The sequence below is a fragment of the Pan paniscus genome, chromosome 1 (assembly GCF_029289425.2).
Source record: "Pan paniscus chromosome 1, NHGRI_mPanPan1-v2.0_pri, whole genome shotgun sequence".
In the NCBI taxonomy this organism is placed as follows: Eukaryota; Metazoa; Chordata; class Mammalia; order Primates; family Hominidae; genus Pan; species Pan paniscus.
In genome coordinates, this window is record NC_073249.2 from 9540579 (window position 1) to 9554037 (window position 13459).

At 38.5% G+C, this 13459-nt stretch overlaps 1 protein-coding gene across 9 annotated transcripts in view; it reads right to left on the reverse strand.

Moving 5' to 3' along the window:
• CHRM3 (cholinergic receptor muscarinic 3) overlaps positions 1 to 13459 on the reverse strand; it is a 523502-nt gene that overhangs the window by 287113 nt on the left and 222930 nt on the right. The gene's annotated exons all lie outside the window — the stretch shown is intronic.

Consider the following 13459-nt stretch of genomic DNA (forward strand, 5'->3'; position numbering starts at 1 on the left):
GTGAAACCTCTGCGAGTGTCATCTGTGACGAGATCAGCACAGAGAAGGAGAGCAAACTTTGAGAGAGTTTTACAGCAACTGGATATGTAATTAACAACTTAAAATAGATTTGTATTTTATATATCTTTTAAAAGTATTAATATGCAAAGGATATGGGGGAAAAGAGTAATTGCTCCTTCATCAGTTTGAGAAGCACCTTTATGCTCACAAGCATTGGTCCTCTGCTGCCCTGATATCCCTTCTTCCTCTCTTTAGCGCCTCCCTCTCCCTCTGCTATTGCTTGCCATGTTGGAACTGTCAATCACGGGATCCTCTCCCACTTTCAGCAAGGGACGGCATCTGACCCAAGCAAGGCCTCTCAGACTCCTCCTCTCCCAAGATCCCCTTCCCCACTGCTGCCCTCCCCCGGCCCTCCCTATCTGAGAAGTGTGTCTTATGGAAGGAAGGGCTGGAGCTATCATTCCATGAAATGCATGCACTTTATACCCTGGGCTGGGAAACTGAGGTTGAGGGTGTAAGTGACCATGGGTCACAACTTGAAATCAGCTCTGTCTGACTCTTTCCACTAACAGCCTTGCCTCTCTTACGTAGCAGCACATTCTCAGGAAATAATATCTGTGTACCTAGAACTTCAAGAGTAAACTGAACTATATCAACACTCCCATTCCTACTATAGGAAATGAGGGTAAGTCATCAAACAACACTTCAGTGCGAGGATGTAGTCATTTCTCTCCCTCATCTCTATCTAACAAATAGACATTTTCTACCATTTAGGGCATGCTGATGAGCATACAATTCATCTTTCACTGCTAATATCCCTGTAAAATCTAATGGGTCAAAGGGCAAGTACTCAGTTAACTCCATTTAACCATGTGTCAGTCCTCTCACTGAAACCCACTGTCTTGTGCATAGTAGTTGCTCAGTAAATATTTATAGTAGATTTTATCATTAAAAGTAATAAATGCCCATTATTACAAACGCATTTGCCTAATTTACAATTAGGAGTCCCAACATTGCCTACATGTTGAAATTCAGATCATTTTAAATAAGTAAATACATATTATACAAAATTAAGTAGCACCATTAATGTTAAAACAGACATAAACACAACTCAATTTTATTGAAGTGTCTACTAATATCAATATCTTGTTCACTAAATGAATTGGGAGACAATAAATGAGATTGAACATCTTGAAGTTTCTCTGATTAAATTTCTCTAGTATCAGATTCAGAAAGACATTCATTCTGAAAACAAGCAAAGGAACTGGCTTTCATCCTAGCTGCAGATTCATTCTATTGAAAATTAATTGCATGTAACATTCATTTAGAGATGAGGTTCAAATCTCTAAGTACAGATGACAGTCTTCTCCAAAACCCAGTAAACATGGTTCAAAGGTCACATAATCAAACTAAGATTGGCAATTCCAGAGAATGCTGTCCTAATTATATAGTTAGCCAAATAAAGAAGAAAACAAAACTAGAGACAGAATAATTATGGAAGGCCAGATGAGAGGCTTCTTTCAACAGGTCAACAAAATATTACTCTGATTTATGATGTCCATAAAAAAGGTAGGATATTTTGCTAACCTTTTTAAAGTTGTACTGGCATGCCTTGGAAATATTGTGGTTTTGGTTTCATACCACCACAATAAAGTAAGTCACAAACATTTTTTGGTTTCCCAGTGCATACAAAAGTTATGTTTACACTATATTGTCATCAATTAGATGTGCAATAGCAATATGTCCAAGAAAGCAATGTACATACCTTAATTAAAAATACTTATACACCATGGAATACCATGCAGCCATAAAAAATGATGAGTTCATGTCCTTTGTAGGGACATGGATGAAGCTGGAAACCATCATTCTCAGCAAACTATCGCAAGGACAAAAAACCAAACACTGCATGTTCTTACTCATAGGTGGGAATTGAACAATGAGAACACTTGGACACAGGAAGGGGAACATCACACCCCGGGGCCTGTTGTGGGGTGGGGGGAGGTGGGAGGGATAGCATTAGGAGATATATCTAATGTAAATGATGATTTAATGGGTGCAGCACACCAACATGGCACATGTATACATATGTAACAAACCTGCATGTTGTGCACATGTACCCTAAAACTTAAAGTATAATTTAAAAAAAAACCTTTATTGCTAGAAAATACTAACAATCATCTGAGCCTTTATAGAGTTATAATTTTTTTTTTTTGGTGGAGGGTTTGCCTCAATGTTGATGGGTGCTGACTGATCAGGGTGGTGGTTGCCAAAAGCTGGGGAGGCTGTGGCAATTTTTTCAAATAAGAAACAATGAAGTTTGCTGCAGTGATGGACTCTTTCTTTTGTAAAAGATTTCTCTGTAGCTTGTGATGCTATACATCACATCCTCAAGTTGCATGTGATGCTGTTTGACAGCATTTTGTCCACAGTAGAACTTTTTAAAAATTGGAACCAATCCTCTCAAAGGCTGCTGCAGCTTTACTAAGTTTACATAATATTCTAAATCTTTTGTGGTCATTTTAACAATATTCACAGTATCTTCACCAAGAGTTAATTCCATCTCAAGAAAACCACTTTCTTTGCTAATCCATAACAAGCAACTCCTCCTCCAAGTTTTATCATGAGATAGCAGCAAATCAGGCCCATCTTCAGGCTCCACTTTAAATTCTAGTTCTCTTGCTGTTTCTACCACGATGGTATTTATTCTTTCTTCATCGAAGTCTTGAACCCCTCAAAATCATCCATGAGGGCTGAAATCTATTCCTTCAAACTCCTGTTAGTGTTGATATTTTTACCTCCTCTCAAGAATCATGAATGTATTTAATAGCATCTAGAATGGTGAATCCTTTCTAGAAGGTTTTCAATTGACATTGCCCAGATCCATCACAAGAATCTATGGCAGCTATAGCTTTATGAAATGTATTTCTGAAAATAGTAAGACTTAAAAGCCAAAATTGCTCCTTGATTCATGGGCTGCAGAATGGATGTTATATTAACAGGCATGAAAACAACATTAATATCCTCCTTGTACACCCAAATGAGAGCTATTAGACGAGTAGATGCATTGTCAGTGAATAGTAATATTTTTAAATGAATCTTTTTCTGAGCAGTAGTTCTCAACAGTAGGCTTAAAATATTCAGTATACCAGGCTGTAAACAGATGCACTGTCATCCAGGCTTTGTTATTCCATTTATAGAGCACAGGCAAAGTAGATTTAACATAATTCTTCAGGGCCCTAGGATTTTTGAAATAATAAATGAATGTTACCTTCAACTTAACTAGTAGCTGCATTAGCTCCTAATAAGGAAGTCAGTCTGTCCTTTGAAACTTTAAAGCCAGGCCTTGACTTCTCTCTAGCTATGAAAGTCCTAGATGGCATCTTCTTCCAGCAGAAGGCTGTTCGATCTACACTGAAAATCTGATGTTTAGTGTTGCCACCTTCATCAATGATCTGCACTTGCTGCTTCACCTTGTAATTTTATATTATATAGACAGCTTTTGTCCTTAAACCTCATGAACCAACCTCTGCTAGCTTCACATTCTTCTTCTGCAGCTTCCTTTCCCCTCTCAGCCTTCATAGAATTGAAGAGAGTTAAAGCCTTGCTCTAGATGAGGCTATGGATTAAGGGAATCTTGTGGTTGGCTGGATCTTCTAGCCAGGACACTCAAACTTTCTCCTCCATATCAGCAATAAGGCTGTTTTGCCTTCTTATCATTTGTGTGTTCACTGGAGTAGCACTTTTCATTTCCTTCATGAACTTTTCCTTTGCATTCACAACTTGGCTAACTGTTTGGTGTAAGAGGCATCACTTTCAGCCTGTCTCAGCTTTCCACATGGCACCCTCACTCAGCTTCGTTATTTCTAGTTTTTGACTGAGACATGTAACTCTTCCTTTCACTTGAACACTTAGAGGCTGTTGTAAGACTATTAACTGGCCTAATTTCAATATTGTTGTGACTCAGGAAATGGGGTGGAGGGCAAGGAGAGGAAAAGAGATGAAGAAATGGGTGGTTGGTGGAGCAGTCAGAACACATTCATTAATTACATTTATCAATTAAGCTTGCTATTTTATATGGGAGTGGTTTATGGCATCTCAATACAATTACAACAATAACCTCAAAGATCACTGATTCCAGATCACCATGTCAGATATAATAATAATTAAAAAGCTTGAAATACTACAAGAATTACCAAAATGTGACACAGACAAAAAGTGAGCACTTGGGGTTGGAAAAATGCTGCCAATGGATTTGCTGAAGCAGGGAAGCTACAAATCTTCAATCTGTAAAAATCACAATATCTGTGAAGCACAATGAACTGAAGCACAATAAAATAAAGTATGTCTCTACCCACTTCTTTTACTATTATCCTACCACTCATACGACTATGCATATGCCCTTCTCACGAAACAGTACTATATATTTCTCATCAATGCCTGTGAATCTAACTCCCGCTTTGTAAGAGAGAGTGAATCTACCTCAGCATGGATGTGCCCTATTCTTTTACTATTTATAGAATTACGGTTGCTTCCTTTTTCTTATTATAAACAATATAGCAATAGTAATCCTTTTGTGTGTATATATAATATATATACATTCATTTTTAGTTCTATATTCCTAAAATTATGATTTATATGTTATAGAGTATTCATAGCTTAAATTTTGGTACATACTGCTAGATTACTTACCAAAACAGTTGTAGCAATTTTGTTTCCTATTTCCTCACCATAACTGGATATTCTCTCTCTCTCCCTCTTTCTCTCTATCTCTATCTCTTATCTATCTACCTACCCATACCTACCTATCTATCTCTATTTCTATCTATATATGTATCTACCTACGTATCTGATTTTTGGAAAGAAAAGTAGTGTTCACACATGTATCTATTTATTATCTCTTGGGTCTCAAACACAGTCTTGCACCAAAGGCAGACTGAAAACAATCTTTGGCCAAGGTTCTGACGTTGTGGCATTAAGAGGGAGATAATCCTTGAAAAATGTATTTTGAGAAAACAACAGTAACTATTATTCACAAAGAGAATTTTAAAAGACTCTGTCATATTGAATAAAAACTACTACACGCTCCATTTAGTAAGTAGCTTTAACATGGAAAAACACATCCAGATCTAAAAGTCAATGCTGTTATTTTTCCCACAAAACTATAATTTTAAAAATGTCTAACTCACCAAATGGTTTCCTGTAATTTTTAAAGTTCAAAAAAAATCGATAACAAAAGAAAAGGTCCAGTCTTGAAGCTCCTTGATTTTATAAATAATATCTTTAAAATACTATTCTTTAGCCAGAGATGGCTCCATTTAGATACTTGGAAATATTAATCACCCTTTTCTTCAGGTAACCTTTCAGCAACCCCAGCTCAGGTGACTTATAATTATAGTCCATGAATCTCAGCCTCTCCCTCCACCCCCACCCTGACTCCCACTCGTCTCTCACTCTCTCTTAAATCATAACATGAATGTGAAAGCTAGGGATAAGTAGTTCTTATTTTGGGTCAAACCAATGTTACGGAGTTTGACCAAATAATGGTGTTTATGGGGGTTCGAGAAACCAATTTTAAAGGGGAAAAATGTACCTGTAGTTTTGATTCTTATAAAAGATATTCTTTTGGGTGCTTCCGCCACAAACCAGAAAAACAGCTTAAAGGACCACTATGAAATTTACAGTCCAATATCTCTCCATAATTGGGCCATCATTCTCAACAATTACACTTTGGAATTGATTAGAAAATGAAGAATCAGTAACAATATTGGCTCAGTTTAAAAGTCTGCAGGTAGATATATTCTTAAATACTAGAAAGTAGCTATATTTTGTTCTATATGTAGGACCTGCTTCTTTGGAGAATCAGTTTCGTTTTTACTGTTCACTGCAATGGCAGGAAGTCTCCATCCAGGGTCTTCAGCAGTGGCTGAGTGTGGACTTCAGGCAGTCCAGACTCAGGGCCTTGGTCTTCTCATGCACAGCCTGAAGTTAAAAACCAGTAATTTACCTCAGAGGAGTGATAGAATAACTATATGTTATAAAAAAGAGAAAGGAGGTCAGGCGCAGTGGCTCACACCTGTAATCCTAGCACTTTGGGAGGCTGAGGCCAGTGGATCACCTGAGGTCAGGAATTCAAAACCAGTGTGGCCAACATGGCAAAACCCCATCTCTACTAAAAATACAAAAATTAGCTGGGCATGGTGGCAGGCGCCTGTAATTCTAGCTACCTGGGAGGCTGAGGCAAGAGAATTACTTGAGCCCAGGAGGCGGAGGTTGCAGTGAGCCAAGATCCCGCCACTGCACTCCAGCCTGGGCGACAGAGTGAGATTCCATCTCAAAAATAAATAAATAAATAAATAAATCATAAAAAAGAGAGAGGAAATATGACATCTAAATGTCATCTTTACTTTTTTTTTTTTTTTTTCTGACAGAGTCTCGCTCTGTCTCCCAGGCTGGAGTGCAGGGGCGCGATCTTGGCTCACTGCAAGCTCCGCCTCCCGGGTTCACGCCATTCTCCTGCCTCAGCCTCCCAAGTAGCTGGGACTACAGGTGGCTGCCACCACGCCCAGCTAATTTTTTGTATTTTTAGTAGAGATGGGGTTTCACCGTGTTAGCCAGGATGGTCTCGATCTCCTGACCTCGTGATCCGACCGCCTTGGCCTCCCAAAGTGCTGGGATTACAGGCGTGAGCCACCGCGCCTGGCCATCTTGACTATCTTTTAAGTGATAGGAATGTATATCATTTTTCCTCGAAGATTCCTGTTTTCCAAGTTGTGTTTTTGTTTTAAATGGGCATATACTACATTCTAATTAAAAGGTGACTTGAAAACAAACCTCCTAGCAGATGAGGCCTGAGCTTCTCTCTGGACTAGACAGGGCCACCCATGACTGAAGCTGCATCAGCCTCTCTAAGCTTGCATTTCCCATTTGGGCTTCTAGTTTCCTCTGTGCCTTACCACTCTGCTTGTTATTAAAAAAAAAAAAAAAAAAAAAAAAGTACTCCTACTCTCTATTCACATGTCTATCTCTTTCACAGTGTGGTGGGTAAAGACTGCAAGCCCCAAATGTGCCCTTAAGTTCACATCACTGCCCAGACGGATACACATTAAGACCAGGGAAAATACATAATAAGTCACACCTGGGGAGTTTTTAACTGTACGCACTTCCCTGGGTGTTCTGCAGCCAAGCAAAACTCCTTAGAAACACAGTTGATAAAAAGAAAAAAGGAAACGTAACAACGGCAGGCAGAGAAGACTGATAAATGCTGCTAAGATACAGGATGAGCAGGATACTTAGCAATACTGCCAGGAAACAATAAAAAAGGGCTTGCCAAATGCTATTTAAAGTAGGCACAAAAGGAACCTCCAGGGGCACACTACAGTGGTCATCTTACGTACAGACTGTCATCAGTTGTGAGCATGTGTGTGTGAAGAAGGCGACAGAAATGAATATTGGAACTCTACACCACGTACAGTGTGTTGTATGATGATAAAAACTATAGATATTTTAATATCATATTGTAGGTTTAATTTTTTTCCAACATTTTATTGTCTTTATAAAAATTTACTCTTTTTAAATATATATATCTTTCTCTGTCAACCAGGCTGGAATGCAGTGGTGCCATCACAGCTCATTGCAGCCTAGAGCCCCCGGACTGAAGTAATCCTCCTCCCTCAGTCTCCTGGGTAGCTGGGACTACAGACATGCGCCACTATGCCTGGCTAATTTTTTACATTTTAAATTTGTTTGTAGAGACGAGGTCTCACCATCTTGCCCAAGCTGGTCTCAAACTCCTGGGCTGAAGCAATTCTCCTCCCTCTGCCTCTCAAAGTGTTGGGATTGTAGGTGTGAGCTCCCACGCCTGGCCAAAAATTCACCCTTGCTGGTACTGTAGAGAGTCACCAGGACTGTCTGGATTTTAACTGATAAGTGACTAAGATGATAGGGTTTAGAGTAGGCAAATTCAAGCAATCACAAGACACTACCCTAGACGGTTACAACATTTCCTAGATTCTACTGGATGTCCGAGGGCTCCACAATATTCGAGAAAGAGATATGGTGTTCAAATAAATTTGGAAAGTTCTGGGTTAAATACAATATTACCATTACTGTTACAATGGGATTACTCAGAAATGTCAAAACTGAGATGTGGACTGTGAATTTTCTAAAGGCAGCTATATTCTGATGCTTGCTTTTCTCAATTTTGTTTGACCACGTAGGGGAGCTGTGCTAAATGATGCCCTGCACGAACAGTTCAGGATTCTTCTCTATATCAGTACAGAAAGAAACAAAATTATTCTTCAGAATCTAGCTTAGCCAAAAACTGAATGTGCTCTTGAGTCTAGATAAGTATTTGCCCAGATTTCATAGACTCTATACCATCGTAAAAGTAAATGTATCTTTCTAAGAAAGGAATGCTGCACTCTGCATTGCACAACAATGACTAATGGATTTGGAATATTTTTTAAAATCTGATAACATCATTTAGAAACACCTGTCTTCAAATACCACATTTTGAAATGTAGCCATGACATTCTTAGATATACTCTTGAAAAGCTAATGAGCTCCTGAAACTGTATGTAGCTAAAATTTCAACCTCTTAAATATTTGGAAAGGTCAGTTTTGATGTGATGAATTATAATTTTGGCAATTCCTGTTGTACAGCTGTTCTCAGGAAATATAATACTGCTGGTACGGCAAACAACATATTTAATTGGATTCTCTCAAGTTTTTCTTGTAAAAAAATCTTTCAGAAAATGATCAAATGTCCTGAGTGAATACAGCTTTTTCCTGCTGGCTTAAGTGATATTTTTGATTAGTAAGTGGTTAATATCTACTGCTGAATAAATGCCTGCCTGGAACCAAGGACACCCTGGCTCTATAGAGCAAAGGCACCGAGGAATGGGTGCCTGAAGAGAAACTCCCAATTAAAAATATGTTTGCAAAGAACAGTTGCATGGTAAAATGTACTCTATGTTATGTTCAGCAAAACACAAACAACCTAGAGATAAGTTGTGTGGACATATCCACAGTCTTATAAACACAAATGTATACACAAAACAATCTTTAAAAAGACATATATTAAATTTAGGTTTAACCACACGAATTTGCTGAGTGAGGAGGTCAACAAGCCTATTAGCAGCAATTTCGTACACTTCAACTTGCAGATCACAATGTTAATAGTGTTTACAACTTGCGGATTGATAATAATAGTTGTTTATTTGTTTATTTAAGGTTCTTTCATTTATTTTCCAAACTGTTCCTAACTAGCCATCATTGGTTTTAAATAACACTATTTTTTAAACAAAGATAGAGGCAAAAGTATGTTGAGAGATTAGGTTGCTTACTGGAGAGGAAGAAGTAGAAGGAAGGCGCTGAGCTCTGATTTCAAAGTCATGTTCAAAAGTTATATAGAAAGCGGAACATCTCACTAGAAGAGTGGCATGTAAGAAAGTACCCTGGCTGAACCGAGTTTTAGGAAGAAACACCCGCCGCATTCAGTGTTAAAGACTGCCCTCCTTTTGGGTCCGAGTCATGGAACAGAAGGGTGACATCAATTACATCCAGGATGAGGCACTATGATAATGGAGATATTGGGGTGACATCAATTACACCTGGGATGAGGCACTATGATGATGGAGATCACTGGATTATTGATGTAGTAACATTCTTCTTTGTCACTTAAGATATTTTCCCTCTATTTGTGAGTATACAGATGAAGTTCCTACAAATATCTATCAAAGTCGTATAGTTGTTTATTGCTTGTGTTTATGGTTGAACAATGAATGCATTCTAATAACCAAAGCTACTGCCTGGTCTTCCTAAAACAGAAGCACTCTGGAGGATTCCTACCATCCCCCAGTCCCCATGCCAGATGACCAAAGGAAGTGTCACTTCTCCCACTTGGTGGGAGCCCCAGGGCTGTACAACGGAAGGAGTTTTTCCCACCCGATTTCTAGCTGATTACATGGAAGTACCTGTGTCTTCTCTAAGAAAAAGCTGCTTGGATCTTAGATCTAAGCGATTCTCAGTTCTTATAAAATAGAGATGCTCACCTTACATAAGTTTTTGAAAGCATGAAATAAAGTAGCATACATAAAGTGTAGAGCAAATGTCTGGGACATAGAAAGTGTCCAGGAACCAGAAGTTACTATTTTTATATGACGAGAATGTGCCCAAAGGGTGGCTAGCACTAATATGCTTTTTCAAAGCCTGACCTGCCGCATCCTTTTTCTTCAGGGTATCTGCCCCACCTGCAAGCTCCATACCTGGCTTATTTGAAAGGCTATATGCTTTTTATTTGAGTATAATACCTTTGTATTCCATTTTCCTTTTATAAATTCCAACAATCCTACTGTGTATAAAATAAGCATTACTTTGAAACACATTTCCTGATTTTTTGGCAATTAGACACTCATCTTCTGGGATTGAAAAATACTCTAAATGTATATATATCTGCAATCCATCAAATCATTCCCACCTTTTGTGTAAATTAAAGCACACTGTTGTCCTTAAACCATATATAATATCAGCTATCCTGAAAAAATGTGTTTTGTTGGATAAGGTAAAAGCTAGGTTATTTAATTAGCTAAAAGCAGCAAACATCATTGGAAATCTGAGTTCCAAGGAAAGAATGGAGTTAGGAACTTACGTCCATTTTTCCTGGGCCCAGCATAAACCTATTTGGTAAATAAGCGTGAAAATTCTAACCATTATGTCCATGTCCTCCAAGTAAGACCTGACAACCATTATCCACATCAGACACATAATATTAGTAATGAATCCTTAAACGAGGATTCTAATTTAAAATTTCATATTATTTGTGCCATCGCCCATTTGGATCTTTGGGTTGTTCTCTTAGTAATACGATGTAACTGACGTTTTTATTTGTTTGGTTCTAAGGGACTGATTTGATGGTAAATATTTTAAAAATAAGCAGCCACTTTCCTACCTTCTGTATTTTTCAGAAGTCACACTCTCTGATTAATTTTTGAGAAATGTAACTAATCACTAACTCACAAAACTTGGTCTCTAGGAAAGCACAGGCAGGATACAGGAATATCTGAATTACCCTGCTCTTTTGTTTTTCTCTTAAATGCGAGCTTGTATCCTTTTAAAATTTGTTATTATTATTATTATTATTAGAGACACGGTCTCATTCTGTCACCCAGGCTTGAGTGCAGGGATGCAAACATAGCTCACTGTAGCTTCAAACTCCCATGCTCAAGAGATCCTCTAGCCTCAGCCTCTCAAGTAGCTGGGGCTGCAGGTAAACACCACCACACTCAGCTAATTGTTTTATTTATTTAATTTTTTTTGTAGAGAGGGGTATTTCACTATGTTGTTGAGGCTGGTCTCAAACTCTTGGCCTTAAGCAATCCTCCTGCCTTGGCCTCCCAAAGTGCTGGGATTACAAGTGTAAGCCACTGTGCCCAGCCCATCCTTCTTGATCACTGCTGTCAGCACTTTACATCTCTGATTAATGACTGGAGTCATTACTGTGGGTTGAGTGTATGTGAGAGGAAACAGAGACACAGAAGGTGAAAAAGAGAGTAAGTCAGAATGAGACAGATAAATGGAATAAGAAACACACACATGCAGAGGGAAGACTGCCGGGGGAGAGACAAAGACAGGTACACATACACAGATACACAATGACAGATATTTGTTTTACTTCTCCCAAAGCACTTACCCTATGGAGCCTTTGCTTCCACTCCCCTTGTACCTGCAGACCTTTCATCATCTGACATTTAGGCTTCTCCTTTTTGTCTGTGTGTCTGGGATGCCGACTATGAATTCTGCTTCATTATGTGGTACTTGAGATTGGGACAGGTTTCAAATACACACGTTGTGTGAGCATCATTTTTCTATAACTACAAACCCTATATTTAAATATGCATATAGAGGTAACATTGTTTTTATTCTTTTCTTTAAAGAAATCACATATTGCAGTTTGCTGCTCTGAAGTTACTTGTTCTGCTCCAAGTCACTAGTCATTTGTTGAAGATAAGCTCTAACAAGGCAGAAACAGCCTTAAGGATGATCAAATGTTTGGCCTTTGCTTGTGCACACCCTACATGCAATCTGTTCTTGGTTTAGCAAAATCTTGGGCTTTGTGAAACATCACATCATCTCTTCACTTCGCTGCTTAGGTCCTCCTAACAGTGCTGGGAGAGCCATATGGAAAATGATGAGGGGCATCCCAAATCACATCTGCCCCATTTGCCATATAGTTTTCGGCAGCAGTCTCCTAATCTTAGGGCCAACAAAGAAAAATAGCATACACAGTCAGCGTTTACTTAATGCCAGGCAGTTTTCATTAATTACCTCATGAAATTCTTAGAATAACTCCATAGTTAGGGGAGTATTCTTATCATCCTGTAATTGAGAAGGGGAAACTGAAGTCTGAAAAATTTAAGGAGCTTCCTCAAGATGGCCCCATTAGCAAACCAGCAGTGATAGTGTGTGAACCTGGGCTGTCCAGCTCCAGAGCTGGAGCTCCTGATCAATACGCAGTTCTACGCAGCTGTTTGGTGAGTCCATCCCACCTCACTTCAGAAGGACATACACAGTTGAGAGGAAGCTCCTGTAAGAACTGTGATATGATGCTCAGCATCCTTTTAGGTGCATGTCTGCAGGGAATGGGAAAGAAAGCCTGGAGAAGAAAACTAGCAATTCACTGCTTCTTGGAGTGCAGGAATGCTACCCTGTCCAAGTTGACATTTCTCAGTGCTTAGTGAAAAGTGAGGTTGGCAAGCAGTGAGAACAGGCCAGTGTCTATTTATCTGTGGATTTGATTGCTTTTTTTCTCATCTGTCTGAAGAGGAGGGCATGCAATTCACAGAACAGGGAGAAATATTTTCTGATTTAAGGAAAAGCTTAAATTGTAAAGAACCCTTTGCAAAACTCAGAATGTCCTGAAATCCTTAGTTTATGGAGGTGACAATTCAGTAAACAAAAATGCACATTTCAGCTATATAGCAGTTAATAAAAATACCTAAGAAAAATTGAGCAAAAACTGGTTAAATATATGATATTTGTCTTGTGATATATTAATTAAAATAAAAATTAAAAGTATGGCACATGTCATGTAAGACTCTTCCTTTTAAGAAGATTGGAGCAACAGAAATTGTGATTGCCCCTTTGAAATGATGAAATGCTGAGATCTAACAAAAAAAGGCGTGGTGCTTCCATCCCTGAATATCTTTAAGCAGAGAAAGAAAAGAGATTGCCAGATTCATGGGGAGATGAGAAAGCAGAGAGCTAGATTAAAGGCAGAGCAACCTGAGCTCCCCAGCTCTGTGATCCAGCAGTTATTTTATGAATGAGTCTATGTACATAAACTCATTTACATAAGTTAGAATCATATATACTGTAGTTAGAATTATTAAAATCTATTAAAATTGTCTTATTCACTTCATTTTTTTGTCAGTATCAGAAACTTCTTAATTATAACATTGGT